Below are 20,303 nucleotides of genomic sequence, written 5' to 3'. Positions count from 1 at the left end.
AAATACTAAAATTCATCTGTCACACAAAAGTTCTGCAATAGCAATTCTTGATTGCCTACTTGACTACATCTTAAATTAACTAAACAAAAGGAGGGCATATCTGTGAGGTGGAAATTTCTGGCTGTGTCATGCGATGTAAACTCATGCGATATTTTGCTGAAGCAGGCCCTTGAGAGGATATATAATGCTGGAGAAAGGATAAGTAGGACCCAACAGTGACACTTGCATAGCTTGCCATGCAACACTTAGTTGGTTTTCACTGAACCTCACTTGAGAGAGGCATGGCGTTCCCACTGGTTCTGGTCACTCCTGCTGCCAATGTAGTGACGGCCTGCCTGGTTCTGCTGGATTATGCCACCACTGTTGCTTTGAATTTGAGGACACTTTTTGAACTGCACTGTTGCTATCCTGACAACGAAGGTTGGAATTGTCCTCAAAGAAGTACTTCTAAGCAGGTCTACATCCCTATTGTTTTATTACCCATCTCTTCTCCCCTACCTTTGGACAGTGAACTAGAAGCGGAGTTGAAGGATTTGAGAATGCTTATTAAAGTAGGCTTTGAAAAATCTAAACCTACATACCTGTGAAGTATTTTTGCTTAATTTGAAGTGGGAAGATCTATTTCTAATCTCAGTCTTTGAAATGGGAAGGCACACATTTAATCCAGATCTTGAGGTCAGAAGACTGACCTTTAATCCAAATATAATCTGGGCTAGGGGCTAGGCCTTCTGCTAGAAACCTGTGCAAATACCTGGAAGAACAAAGATTTTGCTCTTTGCCTGCTTGTCACTGTCTTGCTAGCAAATCAATTCTTTCACTAGCATTAGAACCTACTTCTTCTGGACTCTGGTTTATACTACAGACTAGCTGAGACATCAGAATCATGGACCATTCAACCATTGTGTACGTGGACCTTCTGTTCATTGGCAGCCATTGTTGTATTAGCTGAACCACAGCCTGTAAGTCATTCTAATAAATCCCTGTTTTATACATATAGATTCACTCTGTAAGTTTTGTTACTCTAGAGACATCTAATACACTTCTCAATTAGACAAAGCAGTGATGAGCAGAAAGCAATTCTGGAGGCAATACTTTCCAGATTTCAAGCTGCGTTACAGAGACCTACTAATAACATACTGACACAGAAATAAATGGACCAAAATGGAAGGTATTAATCAAACGACATATACCTAAAATCATCTGATATTTGACAAAGATGCCAAAAAAATACACATGGAGGAAAGGGGTGTCTGAAATAAATGGTGCAAGGCAAACTGGATGCCCACACGTAGAAGAATAAAGTTAGACCTCTACCCATTGCCTGCACAAAAATCAACACCAAATGCATCAAGAACTTCAATGTAAGACTTGAAACACTAACAAGTTGTAGACAGAAGGCATACCTTGCAAGACACAGGAGCAAGAAAAGACTTTCTGCATGCAATTCCATTCATTCTTGACTTAATGCCAAAAATCGGCAAACACAACCTCATAAAACTAAAGGTTTCTATGCAGCAAGGGAAATAATCAAGTGAAGAGAAATCCAACAGCATAGGGCATCTCTGCTGGCTATGTATCCAACAGAGGATTAAAATCCAAAATATACAAAGAAATCAACAAAGAACCAAGAGCGAACTAATCAAAAATGGCTAAGAGATCTAAAGAGTGAGTTCTTAAAGGAAGGAACAAAATTACCTAATAAATAGCTTTAAGAGTATTTAACATCCCAAGCCATCAGGGAAATGCAAATTCCGTCTTCCTCCAGTTAGAATGACTAAGACCAAAGAAATAAGTAAGAGCAAATACTAGTGAGTTTGTTCGGAGGAAGGAACCTTCATTTATAACTGCTGGGATTACAAACTGGTATAGAGCACAGTGTAAGGGATTCTCAAAAAAGCTAAAAATAAATCTAGCCTACGGCCTAGCCATACCAATCCTTGACATAAGTCCAAAAGACTAGATATCTAATACACAGATACCTGCTCGGTCACTCTCATTGCTACTACATTTGCAAGAGCAAGGAAATGATAGTAATTTAGATGTCTGTCTTAGTTAGAGTTTTACTGCTGTGAAGAGACAGCATGACCAAGGCAACTCTTATAAGGATAACATCTAATTGGGGCTTGCTTACAGGTTCAGATGTTTAATCCATAATTATCAAGGCAGGAGCATGGCAGCACCCAGGCAGGCATTGTGCAGGCAGTGCTGAGAGTTCTACATCTTCATCTGAAGGCTACTTTAAGGAGACTGACCTCCAGGTAGCTAGGATGAGGGTCTTAAGCCGATGCCCACAGTAACACACCTACTCCAACAAGGCCACACTTCCTAACCGTGCCACACCTGGGCCAAGCATCTACAAACCATCACAGTGTCCTTCAACAGATTCATGGAAAAATAAATTAGACGGCATATACCATATGAAATTCTATTGAAATGCATTCAGAAAAGAACCTGGAGTCATGACATTTGCAGACAAATGGCTAGAACTGAACCTACTACCACCACTTCCTCAAACCAGGGAATATCTCATTTCATTCTAAGTACTTAGCCTTATACCCACAGATCTGTGTAACTCTCACAATCATTAAAGAATCTGCTATTTGCAACAATCAGAAATCATTACAGAAACCCACAGCTGGTCAAAATACAGAGAAAAACTCAGCATAGAGTGGCCAACACCAATCAATACATCCACAACACAAGTCTTACACATCCAGCACAGAAAACCTCATTGATGACTGGAGGAAAACTTGTAAAACGCAAGGAACCAGGACACAAGCTTTGAGTAAGTGTATCTTAGACGTGACAGGGATGCTATACCTACTAGTCTCAACAATATGGTTAAGTAAACCAGAGCTACAGAATGACCAACCAGTAGCCCTGGAAAGATAGATTGGGGGAACTTTACAAGGCCCCACCCTATCTCTCACACCTATTTGTACACATCATAAACATGCACTGCTGGAACGTTATTGGACGAACTCCAGAAATGCAGCTAATTTTCAAGGAAATGACTGAGATATTAACTGGAAAGACTCTTCTTAGTAACTATGACATATTTCCTTTTAAAAATCCCTTGTGGTGGTGTTTTTCAGCACTTAGGTATTACAAATATTATGTTATGGATAAACTGTAGACTTCATCATTTTAGATGCGATTACAACAGAATTATAAATTCTGTTTCACATATGTCTGTGCATGCCGGTCTTGCCAAAATCCCTCTTGCATTTGAATAGATTTTTGTAGATTTTTACATTTTCACTATTTCTCTTGCCAATCTACATGAATTTTTTTATGTACATACAAATATTAGCATGCACAAGTTGTCTGGGAAATCCTCTGCACATCAGCCACTTACATATGCATGTGTGTGTATGAACACACACACACACACACACACACACACACACACACACAGTCTATTTGAACTGGTTAGAAACTCTAACATGAGGTATATTTTTAAAAAGCTTTGACATTTGCTCTGATTTTAGAAGAACTCAGACTTGACATTAACTGTGATGGTATCTGTAAATTTATCCAGTTGTGAGAAATTCAATCCACTAAAAATATATTAAAGCTGCACTTTAAAATTTTTCAATTGTTTTCTATATAAGTAAACATGATTTTCTTGTATTCTGTAAGGACAACATTTCCTTTAATGTTCAATCAACTTGGCATTCCTGAAAGAAAATCTCACTTGAACATGATGCTCTGTCCATGTATTGCTGGATTGAATTTACAATGATTCTGGGTCTGCCTCTAGTTTTCCATTAAATTTTTGTGAACCTTTAGTAGTGAGGGCGATGTGTTTATTATAGTGTTTCCTTATTCATTTCTGAAATCCTCTTTGGGAATTTCATCACAGCTTTCTTAAACATTCTATTGCATTTAGCACGAAGCCAGTTGAGCCTGTGTGGGAATGTCTGTGCGTGAGCATCTGAGTGAGGATGTGCAGGTATGTGTTCTGCATTTATGTGAGTGTGTATATGGGGGAAATGTCAGTGTGTGTGAATGCAGTGTATGTGCATATGTGTGTGTGTGTGTGAGAGTGTGATTGTATGTTTCTGTGTTAACCTCAATCCTTCTTTAGACAATAATGATAACAGGTTTTCCATGCAAGCATAGTTTTACAATTTGCATTTACAAATAGCTTCAATGTGTATTGCTGTTTTCGTGACATAACATTGTTGGTGTACTTTTTGTTATTGATTTTTTTTCAAGTTATGAAATAGTAACCCCTCTATTATCCTATAACTTGGAAATTTTATGCTTACTTTAATGAATTTTATTGATCTTTTGAAATAATCAACTTTTTGTTTCACTTATTTCTCTATATCATTTTCTGTTATATAGTTTCATATATTTTTTACTGTTTATTATTTCATTCTTCTACAACTTTTTCTTAGCTATTACATGAAAATTTGTCACTGTCTTAAAATATTTTTTCACTTCTCATAATAAGCATTAAAGGCATAGATATAAAATTTCTCAGCATTGAATTAGCTGTACATTTAATAGGACTTGCTGTATGTGCTTCAAATAGATTCTATTTTTTTTTCATTTCAAAAGATAACTTCACTTAGAAAATGTTGACAAATGAGGTCAAAATTCACCAAAAGATGGAATTTTCTGGGCTGTCAGGAGCGGTGATCTGAGGCCTCCTTCCTTCTTCACATATTCTTTATCCCTCAGCAACTTGAGAACCTCTGGCTAGGCTGAATGGGGTTAGTTACAGGAAAGTTTATCCCAGCGCTGTTTCTTAGAAGCAACTGGGGTTCATGGAGTCCTCAAGAGTCCTTTCTTCTGGAAGGGCTCTGAGGCCGCAATACTGTATGGATGTAAGTTTTACTTCATCTATAACCTGTTATGTCCGTGTCTGTGTGGTCAGGTCACAGAAATAAAGCAATCAAAGGGAGAAAATGTAACCATGAAACTGTAATAGGAAACAAGTTTGAGGCTACAAGGAAGAAGACAGCGCTGTGCTACTATGGGGGCCAGCATTCAGTCTTGATGGAGAGTACAGTAGCAACTGTGAATGTGGACGGGCTGACAGAATTACACCAATCCAGACTTGGCAGGCAAGACAACAGATTTCTGCAGTGTAGGCAGAAGCCCATCTTGAGAGGGGAGCACTGTTTAGACTTTGAGTTCCACTGTGGATGTGAAGCCTAGAAGATGCCACGCCCATGAGAGGAACTCAGAGAAAATCAGCCTTTTGTGTAGATTAGCTGTAGATCGTGGGAAATTGTCTTAGCTCTGGGATCTGCGTGAGTTAACATGAGGTCCTGATTCTGAGTTAGCTGGCAATGCGCAGAGATGCTGTATCATTCCTGCCAAAAACTGCCCCAGGCTAAATCACCCTCTGCCCACTCTGAGACGTTAAAAAGAAGTGCCTGTACCCAGTTCTGGTCAGGGACAGTGGATGCCAGCGCCTGCACAAATGTTCAGTAGGTAGGGTGAGGGGCATAGCACCCTCACATTTTCCTGGGTTGGGTCCAGAAAGAAAGAGTGGAAGATTATTACGAATGTTGTGTTTCTTTGTTAGACCCAAATGATCCTGTTTTTAAATTAGAAATCCTGCATGCTGTTTAGGGGGACACAGGGATTCAGTTGTTATCTCAGAAAGGAGAATGATGGATTTTTTTTTTCACAGAATCACCATTCGGAAATACAGAAAAGTTGGTAAGGATGGGTCGGGGTCCCGGTGGGGCGAAGTGTAAGCTCAGCTGCTTACACAGAAAATGGGAAACTACTGAAGCAGATAGTTTGTATCTGCGTCCCTATTTCCCTTCATTCTTTCTGTCATTCAGAAACATGAGAAGGCACGCAGGCAGGGCAGTGTCAGATCAGAGAGACAAGAGGCGTGCGAATGAATAGATGTCAGCAGAGACAGAAGAGAGGACGATAAAGGGACAAAGGAAAGCGCTGTTTTGAAAGACTCTGAGTGAAGACAGTAGATGAACCGGTGAGAAGTCATTTTAGGGCTTCCGACAGGACTGGGAAGTCATTTCCAGACTTTGTAGATCTACAGTTGGCTAAACAACACAAGTTGCACTGTAAGCTCGAAGCTGTGTACTTGGTTTGTTCAAGAGATGATTCGCTTTGAAAACAAGACAACCTTTTTAACGGACATCTGATTTTTGAGGCTATGCTTTTTGAAAGATGAAGCCATCACCTAAGATGTGGGGGAAAAAAAATCGTGTGGTGTAGGAAGTCGGCCACCTCCAAGGAAGATCTGTAGAGGGAAAAGAGCCCTCAGGTTATGCTAATTTAGTCTGGTCTTGTACTAAGGTTTTCCAGCCTACGTGCCAGACTGCTGAAACTGCAGTATAAATAAGATATAATTACTGGTTTGCCCATTGAGAATTACAGTCCTGCTGGGTTGGAAAGAAAGAAGCAAGAAAATCATAGCCCTAAAACCTAGAGGTCACAAACCCAAGGGCCTGCTGAGGTCAGAGTGACTGCTGAGGAGGAGCTGTGGGCACTGCGGCAACACAGACTCTGAGCCATGACAGGGCCAGTGCCACTCCCGGTTCTATGGTTCTGTTCTTACCATGGGATACCTCAGATTCCACATGGCCAATTCCCCTTTGAAACTGCAAATATAGGTTATAAGTAAAATTACCTAGCTTTTTCTTTATTATTTACTTTTACACATTTTAATTAAAATAGAAATGTACCACTTTCTCCCCTCCTTTTTCCCCTTCCGGTCCCTCTCAGTCCCTCCCACTGGTAGCTTACTTCTCTTGGATTGCCACTGTTACATACATGTTACATTTACGTGTGTTAAGTATGTATATGTGAAAATATGTAGATGATATATAAATATGTACATTAGATGGTGCAGATATTAATATAGATGTCGATACAGACAGAGACGGAGACAGAGTAGAGATATCTACTGAGTCCATTTAGGTTATTTGCATGTGTATCATTTCAGAACTCGCAGCTCTGCATTGGACATGGTGGCCATATCTGAGAGACGTTAATTCTTCTTTTCCCAGCAGTTATTGGTCACCTTCATTTCTTTGCCTAGGGGTGGCATCCTGTAAAATTGTCCCCCTCCAAGTGAATGTGCCCATTGCCATTGCCATTGTTACAGTCCTGTTTAGGCAGCCATTTCTAGGAGTGACTATTTCACATCCGATTTTCTTGTATTCTGAAGAAAAATTACTCGGTGATTAAGTGTTCCAATCTTTTTAACTATGAGAAATGAGGAAAGAAAGAGACTTCTGTGGATGTAATGTATAATGTTTCCACGGGCTTCCACCGTTCTAAGTCAGTACACATATTTCAGATGAGGAGTTTGGCCCCAGGGATGGGAACAGGCTTTCGCCCTGTTCACAGACTGGTTAATAGCAGGGCCAACATTTAGTATGAAGACTCCCTTGTTACCATGTCAGTACCTGCCAGCTTCTGTAGATTCCAATGTTCCCAAACATCCACACTGAACACTCAGAGCCTTTTGAGCTTAGAGAGAGCCTCACTTGTAGTCCCAGTCTTTGCCGTTTTACTGAGAAGCCACCGCACTGAGTGCTGTTCTAAATCCAGGGTTGCTGTGGCCTATCAAATTAATTTTCTCCTGATTCGGCATAGAGGGCTAAAAGGTCCCTGTGCACAGAGGTAAGTACTGGCGAAACCAGGAAAGGTTACACACACAGCTGATCTTTCCAAAGAGAGAAGATACTCGGCCATTCTTCAGGAATGCTGGGAAAATGTGGTTTACCACCTGGTAATCCTTGGCTACCTGTTGAGCCAGGCTCCACCCATATCAACCAGAATATTATGTTTCTTTATCCCAGACCTTTTCTTCCTAAAACCTTGACCATTTTTGTTTAGGCCATAAAACTTATCCTGGTGAGGTTTGTACTTCACATATTTAATTCTATATTATGTTACAGGTTGAATTCTGTATTATTTTAGGGCCAGACCAAATCCCACAGGGATTTTGTTCACCTCAGCCATTCTCTCTAGACCCCTATCTTGAGCATTGCTTCTAAGTCAACCAGGGCCCTTCCTATGCACAAAGCCCTGTACTGCAAAGAGCTCCAATATCAACAACCTTGAAGCACTGTTGTCCTCATGGGACAGAGTCAATTGTTATCTGAAAACTTCTTGCAAAATTGTGCTGCGCTTAAATTTGGCAAAAATATACAAGCTGATATCAGACTCCAAGAAGTCTTGGCCCAGCACCAGTCACCTAAATTGGACTGAGCCGTGTCTCACTCTTCCCTGGACCAGATCATTTTTCCTGCCAGCTGTAAAACCCACAGGGACCTCCCACAATTTGGGAGGCAATTCGGAGAAGGTGAATGCCTACACATTTTATGGTACTCTGAGCTGTTATATGAGTGGAACATAAACCTTTGATCTACACTAGCCTGAGGCTGTCTAATCTCTCTGCCCACTTCTTGCTAAACATTTCCAGTGCAGTGGTGATAAGCACTAACCCGAATATTAAAATGTGTTAAGTACCTTAGATTTTTAGGAATACTCTTGAATAAATTTGAGATTTTTAGAGCTCAATGTAAACGACACCAAATTACAAATCTGTGGAAGACTCTCCTGAGGGAGACCAACACTCTTCAGGTTGAACCAGACACCATGGGGAATAGAAGGGCTCAGACCCAGGGAGAAGAAGGAATTCCTTTGGTTCAGCAAAGATTGACAGTCCTGGTAAGCATCTGGGAGATGGATGAACTCTGTCTGACTAAGTTTGAAAGAAGCCCGCCCCTCATCTTGCACTGAGATCTTGTGGTGGTGCTAATGGAAAAGAAGAAATCTTACACCTCTTCCACGAAGAATGAACAGAAGGGAAAGGATACAGTGGCTGGCCTGAATCGCTATAAGGTGCATGAAAATTGTAAAAATGAGTCACTCTCGTGGACAGTGTCTTTCTATGAAGGTAGTGCTAGAGTGACCGTGGTCACCTGCTTTGACTGATAGCGTTGTGACAAGTGCCTGTCTATGAGTTAACAAAAAGATAGGAATAGATGAAAAAATCAACAGAAGGTATATCGTGGGGAAGCACATGGAACCATGAGGCACTTCAAAGTGAAAACGCAGTCCCCTGCTGCTCAGATGTCTGCAGATGTTGCAGAAGTGGTTATTCCTGAACGGCACTCAGTTTGCTGTTTAGAGAACTCTGACAGTTGTGAGTAGTCTTGATGACTAATGCGGGTTATTAATAGCATCTACATCTGGTTTAAAGTCAAAGATGTCTGCAAATCCTGAAAAAGAAGAGGAGATAGCTGCTGATCCTGGAGGGCATTGGACCTCGTGAATCTGGCAGCACTGCTGACCCTCGGGGACTGGCACTGCTCACTCTTGGGAACTGGTATTGTTACTGCTTCCAACAGTTCCCTGCAATTTCTTAGAGATTTCAGTAAAATCACTAAAGAATGATACACAAATGCAAAATGCTTCTGTGTTCTCTTAGCCACCAGAATGCCATTAAACATGCTTCATAATCTTGTATTTTTAACTGAATCTTTGTTCTTGTCTGCTGTAATTCACAGATTCAGTCAACAAGTCCTACTCAAAAGCATTTGGTGGGACAAGATGTGTGTGTAGCATTTACTATTAAAACGGACCAGGGGAAAATAGGTCAATGGGATGGTGTAACGGAGTTATAGATTTTTCTATCCCATCATGCCACGCTCTGTTTTGTGATAGTCAAATCTAATTTCAGAAATTTCACTAACACAGAGGAAAACACATAAATCCCTGCAAAGTGCTTCCTTCTGAGGAAGGCTGAGGTTGCAAGAGAAATGGACCTCCCGGGATAACTGATGGGTGTGGGACCCTCCTCCTGCCAGCTGTTGAATCACTGAGCGGGAAGCTTCATCATTCAAGAACTCCCCTGCTCTGTCATTAGCACAAACCCTCACAGAAGGCTTCATTATGCTCCATCAGTGGGTGAAGTCTTCATCTAACTGTGTGTTGGAAAATGACCACTGCTGTACTGCAGATCCCCACACCTGTCTTTTTATAGGCAAAGCCTGCTCCTGACACTCAGCCTCCGACTACCAGAATTCACCATACCAAATGAGCTCTCCACCTTCCCTGAATGCAAACCTGATGTTCTCACAGTAGAAGGAGCTCCCGAGGACTCAGTTTCTCTAACAATAACATGGTCTTGTGTTGGCTCTTCTCTCTCATGCTCTTCTTCTGTGTGCATCCCATCAAGTATGCATCTGTTTCCTGGGCCATCTCAGTTGCCTACATTGCCCAGTTTTCTTCACACTCACATATATTCACAATATATTTATTGTCATTTATCACTACATCTTCCTTACTGAGCCCATTCTATATTTTCAGCTAAAATTATTTCTATAGAAATTGATGTCCCTATAGGCTTATAAAGAAATGAAATGCTGGGACCGAGATACAGCTCAAGAGGTAAAAGTTTGTATAATCAGAAAAGTCAGAGTTCAGGTTCACAGAATCTGTGTAAGCTGCATTGTGTGAAGGAAGGACAAACAGATTCCCAGAGTTTGCTCACTAAACAGTCTAGCTTAAAAAATTCAATATGAGCCCTGTCTGGGAAAAAAATGTGAACAGAAATAAGCAACAGAGGAAGACACACACAGTTGATTTCAGCCCTCCACAAGTACACACAGGCTAGTGAACCCATGCAGGGACACTTTTCACAACATACATTCAGAAAAAAAAGAAAATATATACATATAATGTTGATGACCCCTCTGTGCCCGCACACCCATTACTCTCAAGGAAAAAGTTTAAACCCTGTTTTCCCTATTGACATTGTTTGAAATTCTAAATCAAATTTCTAAAAATTTAATCCTTTTAAAGATACCAATCCTTAAACTTTAAAATGTATATAACGGATAAACTTATCAACAATCAAACTTTGGGCTGGAGAGACGGCACAGTGGTTAAGATTATGCACTGCCCTTACAGTGAACCCACGTTCGGTTTCCAGCAACACGGCAGAGTTCAAAAGACTTGTAACTCTATGTCCAGGGAATCTGACATTCTCTTCTTGGACACTGTGTTCACATGCACCCAACCCCGCCCCGCAAACACACATGCATATACACACAATTTCTAAAAAATAAAAATGTAAGTTTTCTGTTCATTCAAATGAAAGCTACAGTTAGAAATGTCTAGGCTAGGTTAAAATATTAGTATGTGTACTAGATATATAATAAATCCCCAACAGCTTAACAGTAATAAGAAAAATAACAAAGTTGGCCAAGGCTTACACAGATGTTTCCCGAATGAAAAAATACTAAAGACCTATAAATTCACTTTAATGTCACAGTGGGATACCAAGCCACATTCACTAGGACAACTAAAATAAAAATACTGACAGGGACAGTGGTGCAGGTCAGCTGACACCCTTATAAGAACAGACTCCACCTCTAGATGGTGGCCACCTTGTCTTTTCCCTTATGGATAAACCCAGTGAGTCAGGTTAGGAACCTCCCTGCCCAAGATGGCAGGTTCACCTCAGGAAAATGGACTTTCCCTTCTCAGAATTCTTACCCCCTATTGCAATACGGAGAAACAAAGCAAAGTCTGGCTGGGCCACCAGCCTTTCTGAGCGCTCAGTCAGGAAGGTGTAATGTCTCTTTCTTCTCTTCTGCATTTGTTGGGCAGAACCTAAGTATGTTTTTAAAGTTTCCATTGCTTTCGGCTCCCTTACTCTTTTTGCTAAAGCCTCCCTTTCTATCTCATGGCTGGCTGCAGCTGGCTCCCTTTTCTTCTCCACTTTCCTTCCTACCGTGAGTCCTGTGAGATTTCCTACCGTCTGGTTTTCATTTTAAACACTAGTGAAGTGTCATCAAGCTTCTGTTTGAGTCTACTCTTAAATTCTTTCAGTAACAAAACTAATGACATCTCTTATCACATTCTAGTCGGCAACTCTTGCTAAATCATTATTTGAGGGAAGTTTCGGTTTGAACATCTCAGTGAGTGTGGAAACCACAAATTCCAACAAGCTCAAGTGTTATTGGAATCTAGAAGGCTGGAAGTGAAGCAAGAAGTGTAAGGTCTGCTAAGCACAGAGATTCATTCTCCATGGGCATTTCTCATCCTCTACTCCCAAAATATTGACTGGCAGAGGCTGACGAACAGAACAGGACCAATATATTCAACATAAAGAAGTAAAACCCATGACGGAACTTTCTCCCATAGAGATTTCCTTGAGGTTTTGTTACTACTTTCATATATATATATATATATATATATATATATATATGAAATATGTATATATATCGTGTATATATATTGTATATATATACATATATATAAATGTATATGTATTTTATCTGCATGTATATCTGCATACGAGACGATGGTACCACACAATTGTGACTGCCATGTGGGTTCTGGGAACTGAATTCAGTATCACTGGGAGAGAAATGAGTTTTCTTAATCACTGAGTCATCTCTCCAACCACATTGTTACTACTTTCTTTTATTTTTATTATTAATTTTAAAGTTAATTATTTTATTTATTTCCAGCCCAAATGTTGCCCACTCCCAGAGTCCTTCACCTCCTCCCTCCTCTCTTTCATTCCCGAAAGGGTCCTCCTCTGCCAAGCCCCTTGGGCACTTCCTTTCCTTGGGGCATCAAGTATCTACAGGATTAGGCAAATCCTCTCCCACTGAAGCCAGACAGGGCAGTCCTCTGCTACCTAAGTGCTGGAGGCCTCAGACCAGCCCAAGTATGCACTATGGTTGGTGGCCTAGTCGTTGAGAGCTCCCAAGGATCTGGGTTAGTTGACACTGTTGGTCTTCCTATGGGGTTGCCATCCCCTTCAGCTCCTTCAATCCTTCCCCTAAATCTTCCACTGGGGTCCACAGGCTTGGTCAAATGCTTGGGTGTATGTATCTGACTTCATGTCCCTGAAGAACGAAATCAAAGAAGACCTCAGAAGATGGAATGATCTCCCATGCTATGGATTGGCAGGATTAACCTAGTGAAAAATGGCCATCTTACCAAAAGCAATCTACAGAATCAATGCAAACTACATCCGAATTCCAACCCAATTCTTCATAGACATGGAAAGAGCAATTTTCAAATTCATATGGAAAAACAAAAAACCCAGAATAGGCAAAACAATTCTCAACAATAAAAGAACTTCTTGGGACTCACCATCCCTGACTTCAAACTGTACTACGGAGCAATAGTAATAAAAAAAAAAAAAAAACACATGATATTGGTACAGGAACAGGACAGCCAATCAGTGCAAAAGAATTGAAGACCCAGAAATAAACCCACAAACCTATGATTACTTGATCTTTGACAAAGAAGGCAAAAATATACAATGAAAAAAAGAAAGCATATTCAACAAATGGATCTGGCTTAACTGGATGTCTGCAAGTAGAAGAATGCAAATTGATCCATATCTATCACCTTACACAAAGCTCAAGTCCAAGTGGATCAAGGACCTCAAGACAAAAGAAGATATCCTGAATCTAACAGAAAAGAGAGAAATAGCCGCGAATGCATTGGCACAGGGGAACATTTCCTGAAGAGAACGCCGATGGCTCAGGCTCTAAGATCGACAATTGAGAAACGGGACCTCACACAACTGAAAAGCTTCTGTAAAACAGAGGACACTGTTACTACTTTCTAAACAGACTGCAGACCACGCTTGCCTCAGATTCTGCTCTTTTGAGAAACTTCTGAAAGGAACGGTTAAATCTCAGTGCTGCTTTCTGTTGTTGCCTGACGAGTGTGTGGAAGAACCTGCAAAAGCTTGCTTTCTGGTGCAGCCACGTTTCTAAAATAGCTGGGGTTGCTTACCTCCGAGGATGACTTTCAGAAGAATAATCTCAAACTAAAATTGTGTGGGATTTAACAAACAAATGAGAAATGATTTTACTTTTCAAAAAAAAAAAATTCTATCCCTAAATCTTTGCTTGCTCTAATCTTGATAATCTAAAACCTTTTAACTTTTAGTCGCAGTACACGGTACACAGAGGTCCAAATTCCAGGTTGTTACCAAAGGTATTTAAAATTCCATGTTTTAGTCACACCAGCTTTCACCTACAGCGATACCCCGGCCTAGGCAAGGCTGGGAATGGACCTTCCCACTTTCCGTCCTCACTACAGGAGCACAGGGCTCTACACTCTGATATTTGGAGAAGTTGATGATAAAACAAATAAAGACCGGGACTGTTATGTAGAAGTGAAATAACTGACAGTATTAGTCTTTTATACTGTTAGTTTTCACAGCTTCAGCTCCTGCCAAAAACAGAGCCAACTATGTAAACTGTTTAAAGGAAAGTAAACCGTGGTATGCCTGAGGGAGTGTCCAGAACACGACATTCCCCAGAAAGTACAGTTGATCCCTTAACAATACCCAATGAACGCTGCTGCTACATATAGGCAGACACAAATATAACCTTGCTGTTCTTGTGGGTAAGCTGAATGACTGGCTTCAGTTCTGTCTTTAACCTAGGGACATAAATTTCCAAGACATGTTACTGTGTTGTCAGATTTGTGGAGAGAAAAACCAAAGGACTGTCGGCGTGGCACGGCCTGCAGCGCTGGGTGCTAATGGTGTGAGCTGAGCTCCAGTCAGAACTCGATTAGAACGTACTAAAAGCATGGACATCTTTAAATATTGATTCCTGGTCAACTGAGGCCCAAGCCTTTTCTTCTTTCCTTGTATGTTGCCACTTACAGGATGTAAACAGATCAACAACTTGAAAATCCAGTGAATTCAGAATGATGTTCACATGATAACAAGTTTGAAATACTTATGATTTCAGGAAACAGTTATTTTACTGTGACAAGGGTCTTTCTAGCTCGTTACTTCCTATCACTATATGGGCCCCAAGAGTCAAGTTCATGTTTGAGGCTTAGTGGGAACCACCACCTTTACTTGCTAAGGTATCTCGCCAGCTCACATTTCTTAAATGTCATAATAAATAGTAAAAAAATGAAACCGTCAGATGAGAAAAAGAAAAGTAAAAATTGTATAAGTATTTTACTAAAGGAAAAAAAAAGCAGGTTAAAGGAAACACAAAAATACTTTTAAATAAGAAAGGATATAAGATTTTAAATTAGATGTGCCCTTAAACAAATGATTGTTTCAAAGTTGTAAATACAAGATAAAAACAAAACAAGAAAGTTAATCACAAAAATGCTATAAAAGTTAAAATTGAAATAAAGGTTACATGCTAAGACTAAATTGGCTATAGCTAGAAGGCATCGAAATTCCCAAGGTCAAAATTCAATGCGTTAATACTGATGTAGTGGCTGAATTTCTGTTGAGAACGTAGCTTTCTTAAAATATTGCTCTTTTAATGGCCCTGGAATTGTTGGGGTCAGAGGCTGGGCTTTACAAGTCTGTGAAGCTAGAATCAGTCACACATTCCCAACAGGCCAATTAAAGAGATAAATAACGGTGAAACAAATGAATACACAAACATACCACCAGCAACAAAACAAACAGCAACAGATACAGAAATGAGATTCTTCCTGATATGGCTACGTTGGGGAGAGGAAGAGTAGTAAATAAATTCCCTCTTTCACCCAAAGCCCCTCCCACAACCTCTGCATTGGTATTTGAATAAAGAAGAAACACTAATTGTTAAACTTGATTTTAGACTTTGTCTTCCCTGGTCTGAGACCTTCCCATTAGACCTTCCACATCTAAGACCTGTCCTTGGTAAGGAAACACCTATTATCTCTTTACAAAGTATTAAACATCTTATAAAAATACGGTCAAAAGACTACTAAAGGGAGCCACAGTATACTATTATAAGGAAACCTTAAACCTGATAACTAAAAATTCAGAATTGATTACAGAATCTTTCCACTGAGAGTTCCTAGACATTAATAATTAACAGAACATGGGCTAAATCCAGCTGCTTTGATCTACTGGAAAAAGGAGAGCAGAGCCAAGGCTCCCTTCAGCCTAGAGGGAAAGACCACAGTGGCATGTCTAACCACCTCCTGAGCTGGAGACCATCAGGAAGTAAATTCTCCAAGCCACACTTTTCACCCCACACTTTTCTTTTGAAAACACACCCTCAGACTTCAGAAAAGCTGGGCAACCCCAAATACCACAACTAATGCATACTCCAATTGTATTTTATTACGGACAATTTGTAGCCAGATAAAATTTTGTTCCCAACACAACCTTATAGTTGCTTACTTTTTTTTTTTTTTGAGCCAAGTATAGGAAGCTACTGAATTCAAAGCTACAAACTTTGTGGTTTTAGTTTGTAGTTCTAAATGGTTGGCATATTTGTGAAAGGTGGTTTTTCTTCCCACCTAACATAATTTTTCAGTCTGCCCCTGGTTCATGTCACCTAAGTATGTGCAAGTCACATTTAAAGTACAGACCTGTTCAGAAAGTTCAGCCTATGAAGAAGCTGAAGGGGATTGCAACCCGATAGGAAGAATAACAATATCAATTAAGCAGACCCCCACCCCCATCCCCAGAGCTCCCAGGGACTAAACCACCAACCAAAGTGTACACATGGAGGGACCCATGGCTCAAGCTGCAGATGTGGCTGAGGACTGCCTTGTCTGACATCAATGGGAGGGGAGGATCGATGCCCCAGCATAGGGGGATGCTAGAGTAGTGAGGTGAGAATAGGTGGGTGGGGGAGTACCCTCATAGGAACAGGGGAAGGAATAGGGGGCTTGCAGAGAAGAAGCTAGGAAGGGGACATTTGAAATGTAAACAAAATAACTAATAAAAGAAGAAACTTGAGTGTAAGTTAAAATTACATCTTAATCTGAGCGGCAATTATGACTACAAGTATTAAAAAATTGAAAGTTTATTAGTGTGTGTATATTCTTTCATATAATTCATTGATATACAAAAATATTCTCAGTAGAACTTACTAATGACCAATTTCAACAGTTCAAAGAAGTTTGTGATTTGTTTCCCGGGGATCTGCAGAACAGGACAGTGTCTACTTCATATTTTCCTCTTGCAAGTCCACAGATGAGTCACTCACTAAGAGAAGACTGCAAGTGACTGAGTGTGCATGGCCAACAAAGAAGGGATTAAAAGCTTTGCTTAGAGAGGAAGTGCTCAGAGCATGAACTTCTCTTTTATTAATAAAAATTTTAATTTATTGGATATTTTTAAAACTTACATTTCAAATGTTATTCCCTTTCCTGGTTTCAGGTCCCTAAGCCTCCCCTATCCCTTCCCCCTCCCCCTTCTTCTATGAGAGTGTTCCCCTACCCAATCGCTCACCCCTTCCCGCCTCCCCACCTTGACATTCCCCTATACTGGGGATGCTTCAGCCTTGGCAAGACCAAGGGCTTCTCCTCCCATTGGTGCCCAACAATGCCATCCTCTGCTACACATGCAGCTGGAGCTATGGGTCTGTCCATGTGTACTCTTTGGATGGTGGTTTAGTCCCTGGGAGCTCTGGTTGGTTGGTATTGTCCTTAGGGAGTTGCAAACCCCTTTAGCTCCTTCAATCCTTTCTCTAACTCCTCCAATGGGCCCCCCACCAGCCACCGACATACATCTTCTCTTCTTAGATGACAAATGGAATCACATTTTATTATTTGAAATTCAATTCATACTAACTCCACATATCCTCTAGATAAGAGGGAGTTATATCTCAACACACAATAAATTTAAAAACCTTGTTGAACATCCACTTAGCACAAGCCTGACATCCTAACACAGCAGTGCAGAGCACCCGTCCTGAGTCCAAGCTTCTTGGGAAGTTCGGCACACTGAACTGACAATGAAACATGGAGGTAGTATTATGTACAGCAACAACCTGAAAAGAAGATAAAATTGCAACATGTGCATTACTTTTGAATCATCAACAGGTAAAAAAAAACAACTAACTTGTCAGTGACTATCTTTTCTCTTCCACTGACTGTTAGTTATGTCACCACATTTTGCTGTTGCTGCAATAAATCATCATGACCAAGGCAACGTCTACAGGGATTTAGAGTTCTAGAGGGGTAAGAGTCCACCACCCTCAAGAGTGGTAAAGAACGGTAGCAGGAAGACAAGGGAGGCAGGAACAGCTGAGAGTTCACATCTGGAACAGCAAACAGCAAGCAGAGGGAGGAGGGTAAAGAGAGAGAGGGAGAGAGGGAAGAAGGAAGAGAAAGAGAGAGACAGAGACAGACAGAGAGAAACGGAGACAGAACTAACTGGGGATGGTGGGAGCATTTAGAACTCTCAAAGCCTGACTCAGTGACACATTTCACCTAGCAAGGCCATACCTCCTAAACACCCCCACAGACAGTACCACCTACTGGGGATCGATTATTCAAATGTTCCAGAACACACAGGACATCTAATTCAAACCACCAGTTACAATGCAATAAACTGCTTGGCAAATCACAAACTCTCAGGTAATTAATTATCTCAAATCAACTTCATTTCTCACACAAATGTCCTGGGTCCTGCAGCGCTCAAGAGTTATTTACTTATTTCCATGAGGGACTTTAAGATCAGGTCTCTCAGTGTACCTGGCTTAAGGGATATCCCAAACGAGGGCTAAATGCTTGTCTCTGTAGCAAGTTACAAAGAGTTACATGATCCCACGGAATCTGGGAATGCCTCGGGACAAGGCAGGGAATCTGGAAGCACAGTAGGACTCAATGAGTACCTGTAACTATCACAAGAGTGAACTATCAACCACCATCCAGGGTCATAAGCATCTGAGAGTCATCACCTATGTCATAGAGACAAGTATGTATTTTAAAATTAGTTGTGTCCTCATTTAAACCACAAATAGTTTAACAATGGACTATATTTTTACAAAATGTATTGCAAACACCCTTATCAAAAACAAACAAACAAACAAACAAACAAACAAAAAAAAACAAGAAAAAAAACACTTTCAAGACAAGTGCCCCCAAATTAGCAGAGGAAAGCTATTTAACCAGCGACAAGCTTGTGTTAATTTTTCACCATGCATGGTGGGTAATAAAATCAGATTAATTCCCTCAGCAGTGTCAGCCCTCACCTTTAATCCCAGTACTCAGAAGGTAGAGGCAAGCAGAGTTTGAGGCCAGCCTTGTTTATGTAGCTAGTTTCAGAACAGTCAGAACTACATAGACCCTGTCTCAACACACACACACACACACACACACACACACACACACACACACACACACACACACACACAAATAATCACATTTCCTGAGCCCTGCCTACTCTACAATCTTCATCATTATTTTATCCTTGAATTCACTGCAAGTTCCCTTTATATACGACCAACTCACTTATAGCAATTGTAGAGTTAAAAATAACATGTTCATACTTTTACAAAAATTACTATTTTCTAAGGTTATATGATTCACTAATATCTACCTTTCAGCCAAAAAAGTTACTAAGTTTTAGTCTTGTTTTTTCTTTTCTTTCGACACTACTCTAGTTTTAACTCTCCTAAATGGTATTTATCCCATTTTGCAGACCAGTCTGAAAAAAGATGTTGAAATGATGTTTGGTCAAATCAGCCAGCCAAGCGGAATGAGCAATGCCTTCAGTAACCAGGGTAACCATGTGGCTCCAGTAAACACGTCAAGGCCACTCTCAGCCTCAGCATCTGAATCCACTCTCTTCACTCGTTACTATTTTAGAGCCATATTTTACTTGAGAGTTAGACGATTAAATGGGAGCTTTTTAGATAGTTTATAGGCATAGCACTTTGGAAATACATATAAATACACTCTTTTTGAAGATATGTAACAACAAAATGACTATTGGAAGTCATGCATGTGGTCAGTGAGCAGGTCGCTCATAAACTGAATAAGCAGAGACAGGGAGTTCTTGTTAGAGTCTTAATGCATCACTCTCTCCAATTTGGACTATATGTACACAGCTCTGTTCAAGGACAGACTCAACACCTTCATCCCTCACCTCGTATGTAGTAAAAAGGCCATGCATTTTCAAAAATGAACCTGTTAGGTTCAAAGCATCTGCCCCACCCAAGCCTCTAGCAAATACTGGTTCAAACACAATAAAATTTTAGGAATAAAAGCACTTCCCAGTTACTCACAATTAAGCAGCACCAGACTTCAGACTGGGTGGCCAGAATGCAGGAGAGGCTCCAGAACTGGAAAGGCTGTTGAGGGAGGAGCCTTCACTTCTGCTCCTGGGAAGCTCTGGGTCTTGAGAGGGAAATGTAAATAGAGTGCTCAGAGGGCTTTCCAGGGGAGCTTAGTGGCTTACAGTTATCCCACCACTCTAACATGTGACTTGGCTCAACAGGTGCTCAGCCTATGTAAAAACACTGCACTGGAGTCTGGAGAGATTTCCCGAAGAGTCACTGTCCAAGGAACTAAAGCTGTAAGTTCTGTAATTAAACCTGGACGCTGCA

The 20,303-nt window shown here is 40.6% G+C and overlaps 1 long non-coding RNA gene across 1 annotated transcript in view; it reads right to left on the bottom strand.

Moving 5' to 3' along the window:
- The window catches only part of LOC102551814 (uncharacterized), a 34,088-nt gene extending 14,053 nt beyond the window's left edge, over positions 1–20,035 (bottom strand). The window contains exon 1 of the long non-coding RNA XR_015627384.1: positions 19,983–20,035. This is a non-coding gene — a long non-coding RNA (uncharacterized LOC102551814). The remainder of the gene's footprint in view (positions 1–19,982) is intronic.
- Positions 20,036–20,303: the final 268 nt, after the last annotated feature.

This window comes from Rattus norvegicus, chromosome 8 (genome assembly GCF_021556685.1).
Source record: "Rattus norvegicus strain SHRSP/BbbUtx chromosome 8, alternate assembly SHRSP_T2T, whole genome shotgun sequence".
NCBI classification, from domain to species: Eukaryota; Metazoa; Chordata; class Mammalia; order Rodentia; family Muridae; genus Rattus; species Rattus norvegicus.
This window is presented reverse-complemented; position numbering and strand designations above follow the sequence as displayed.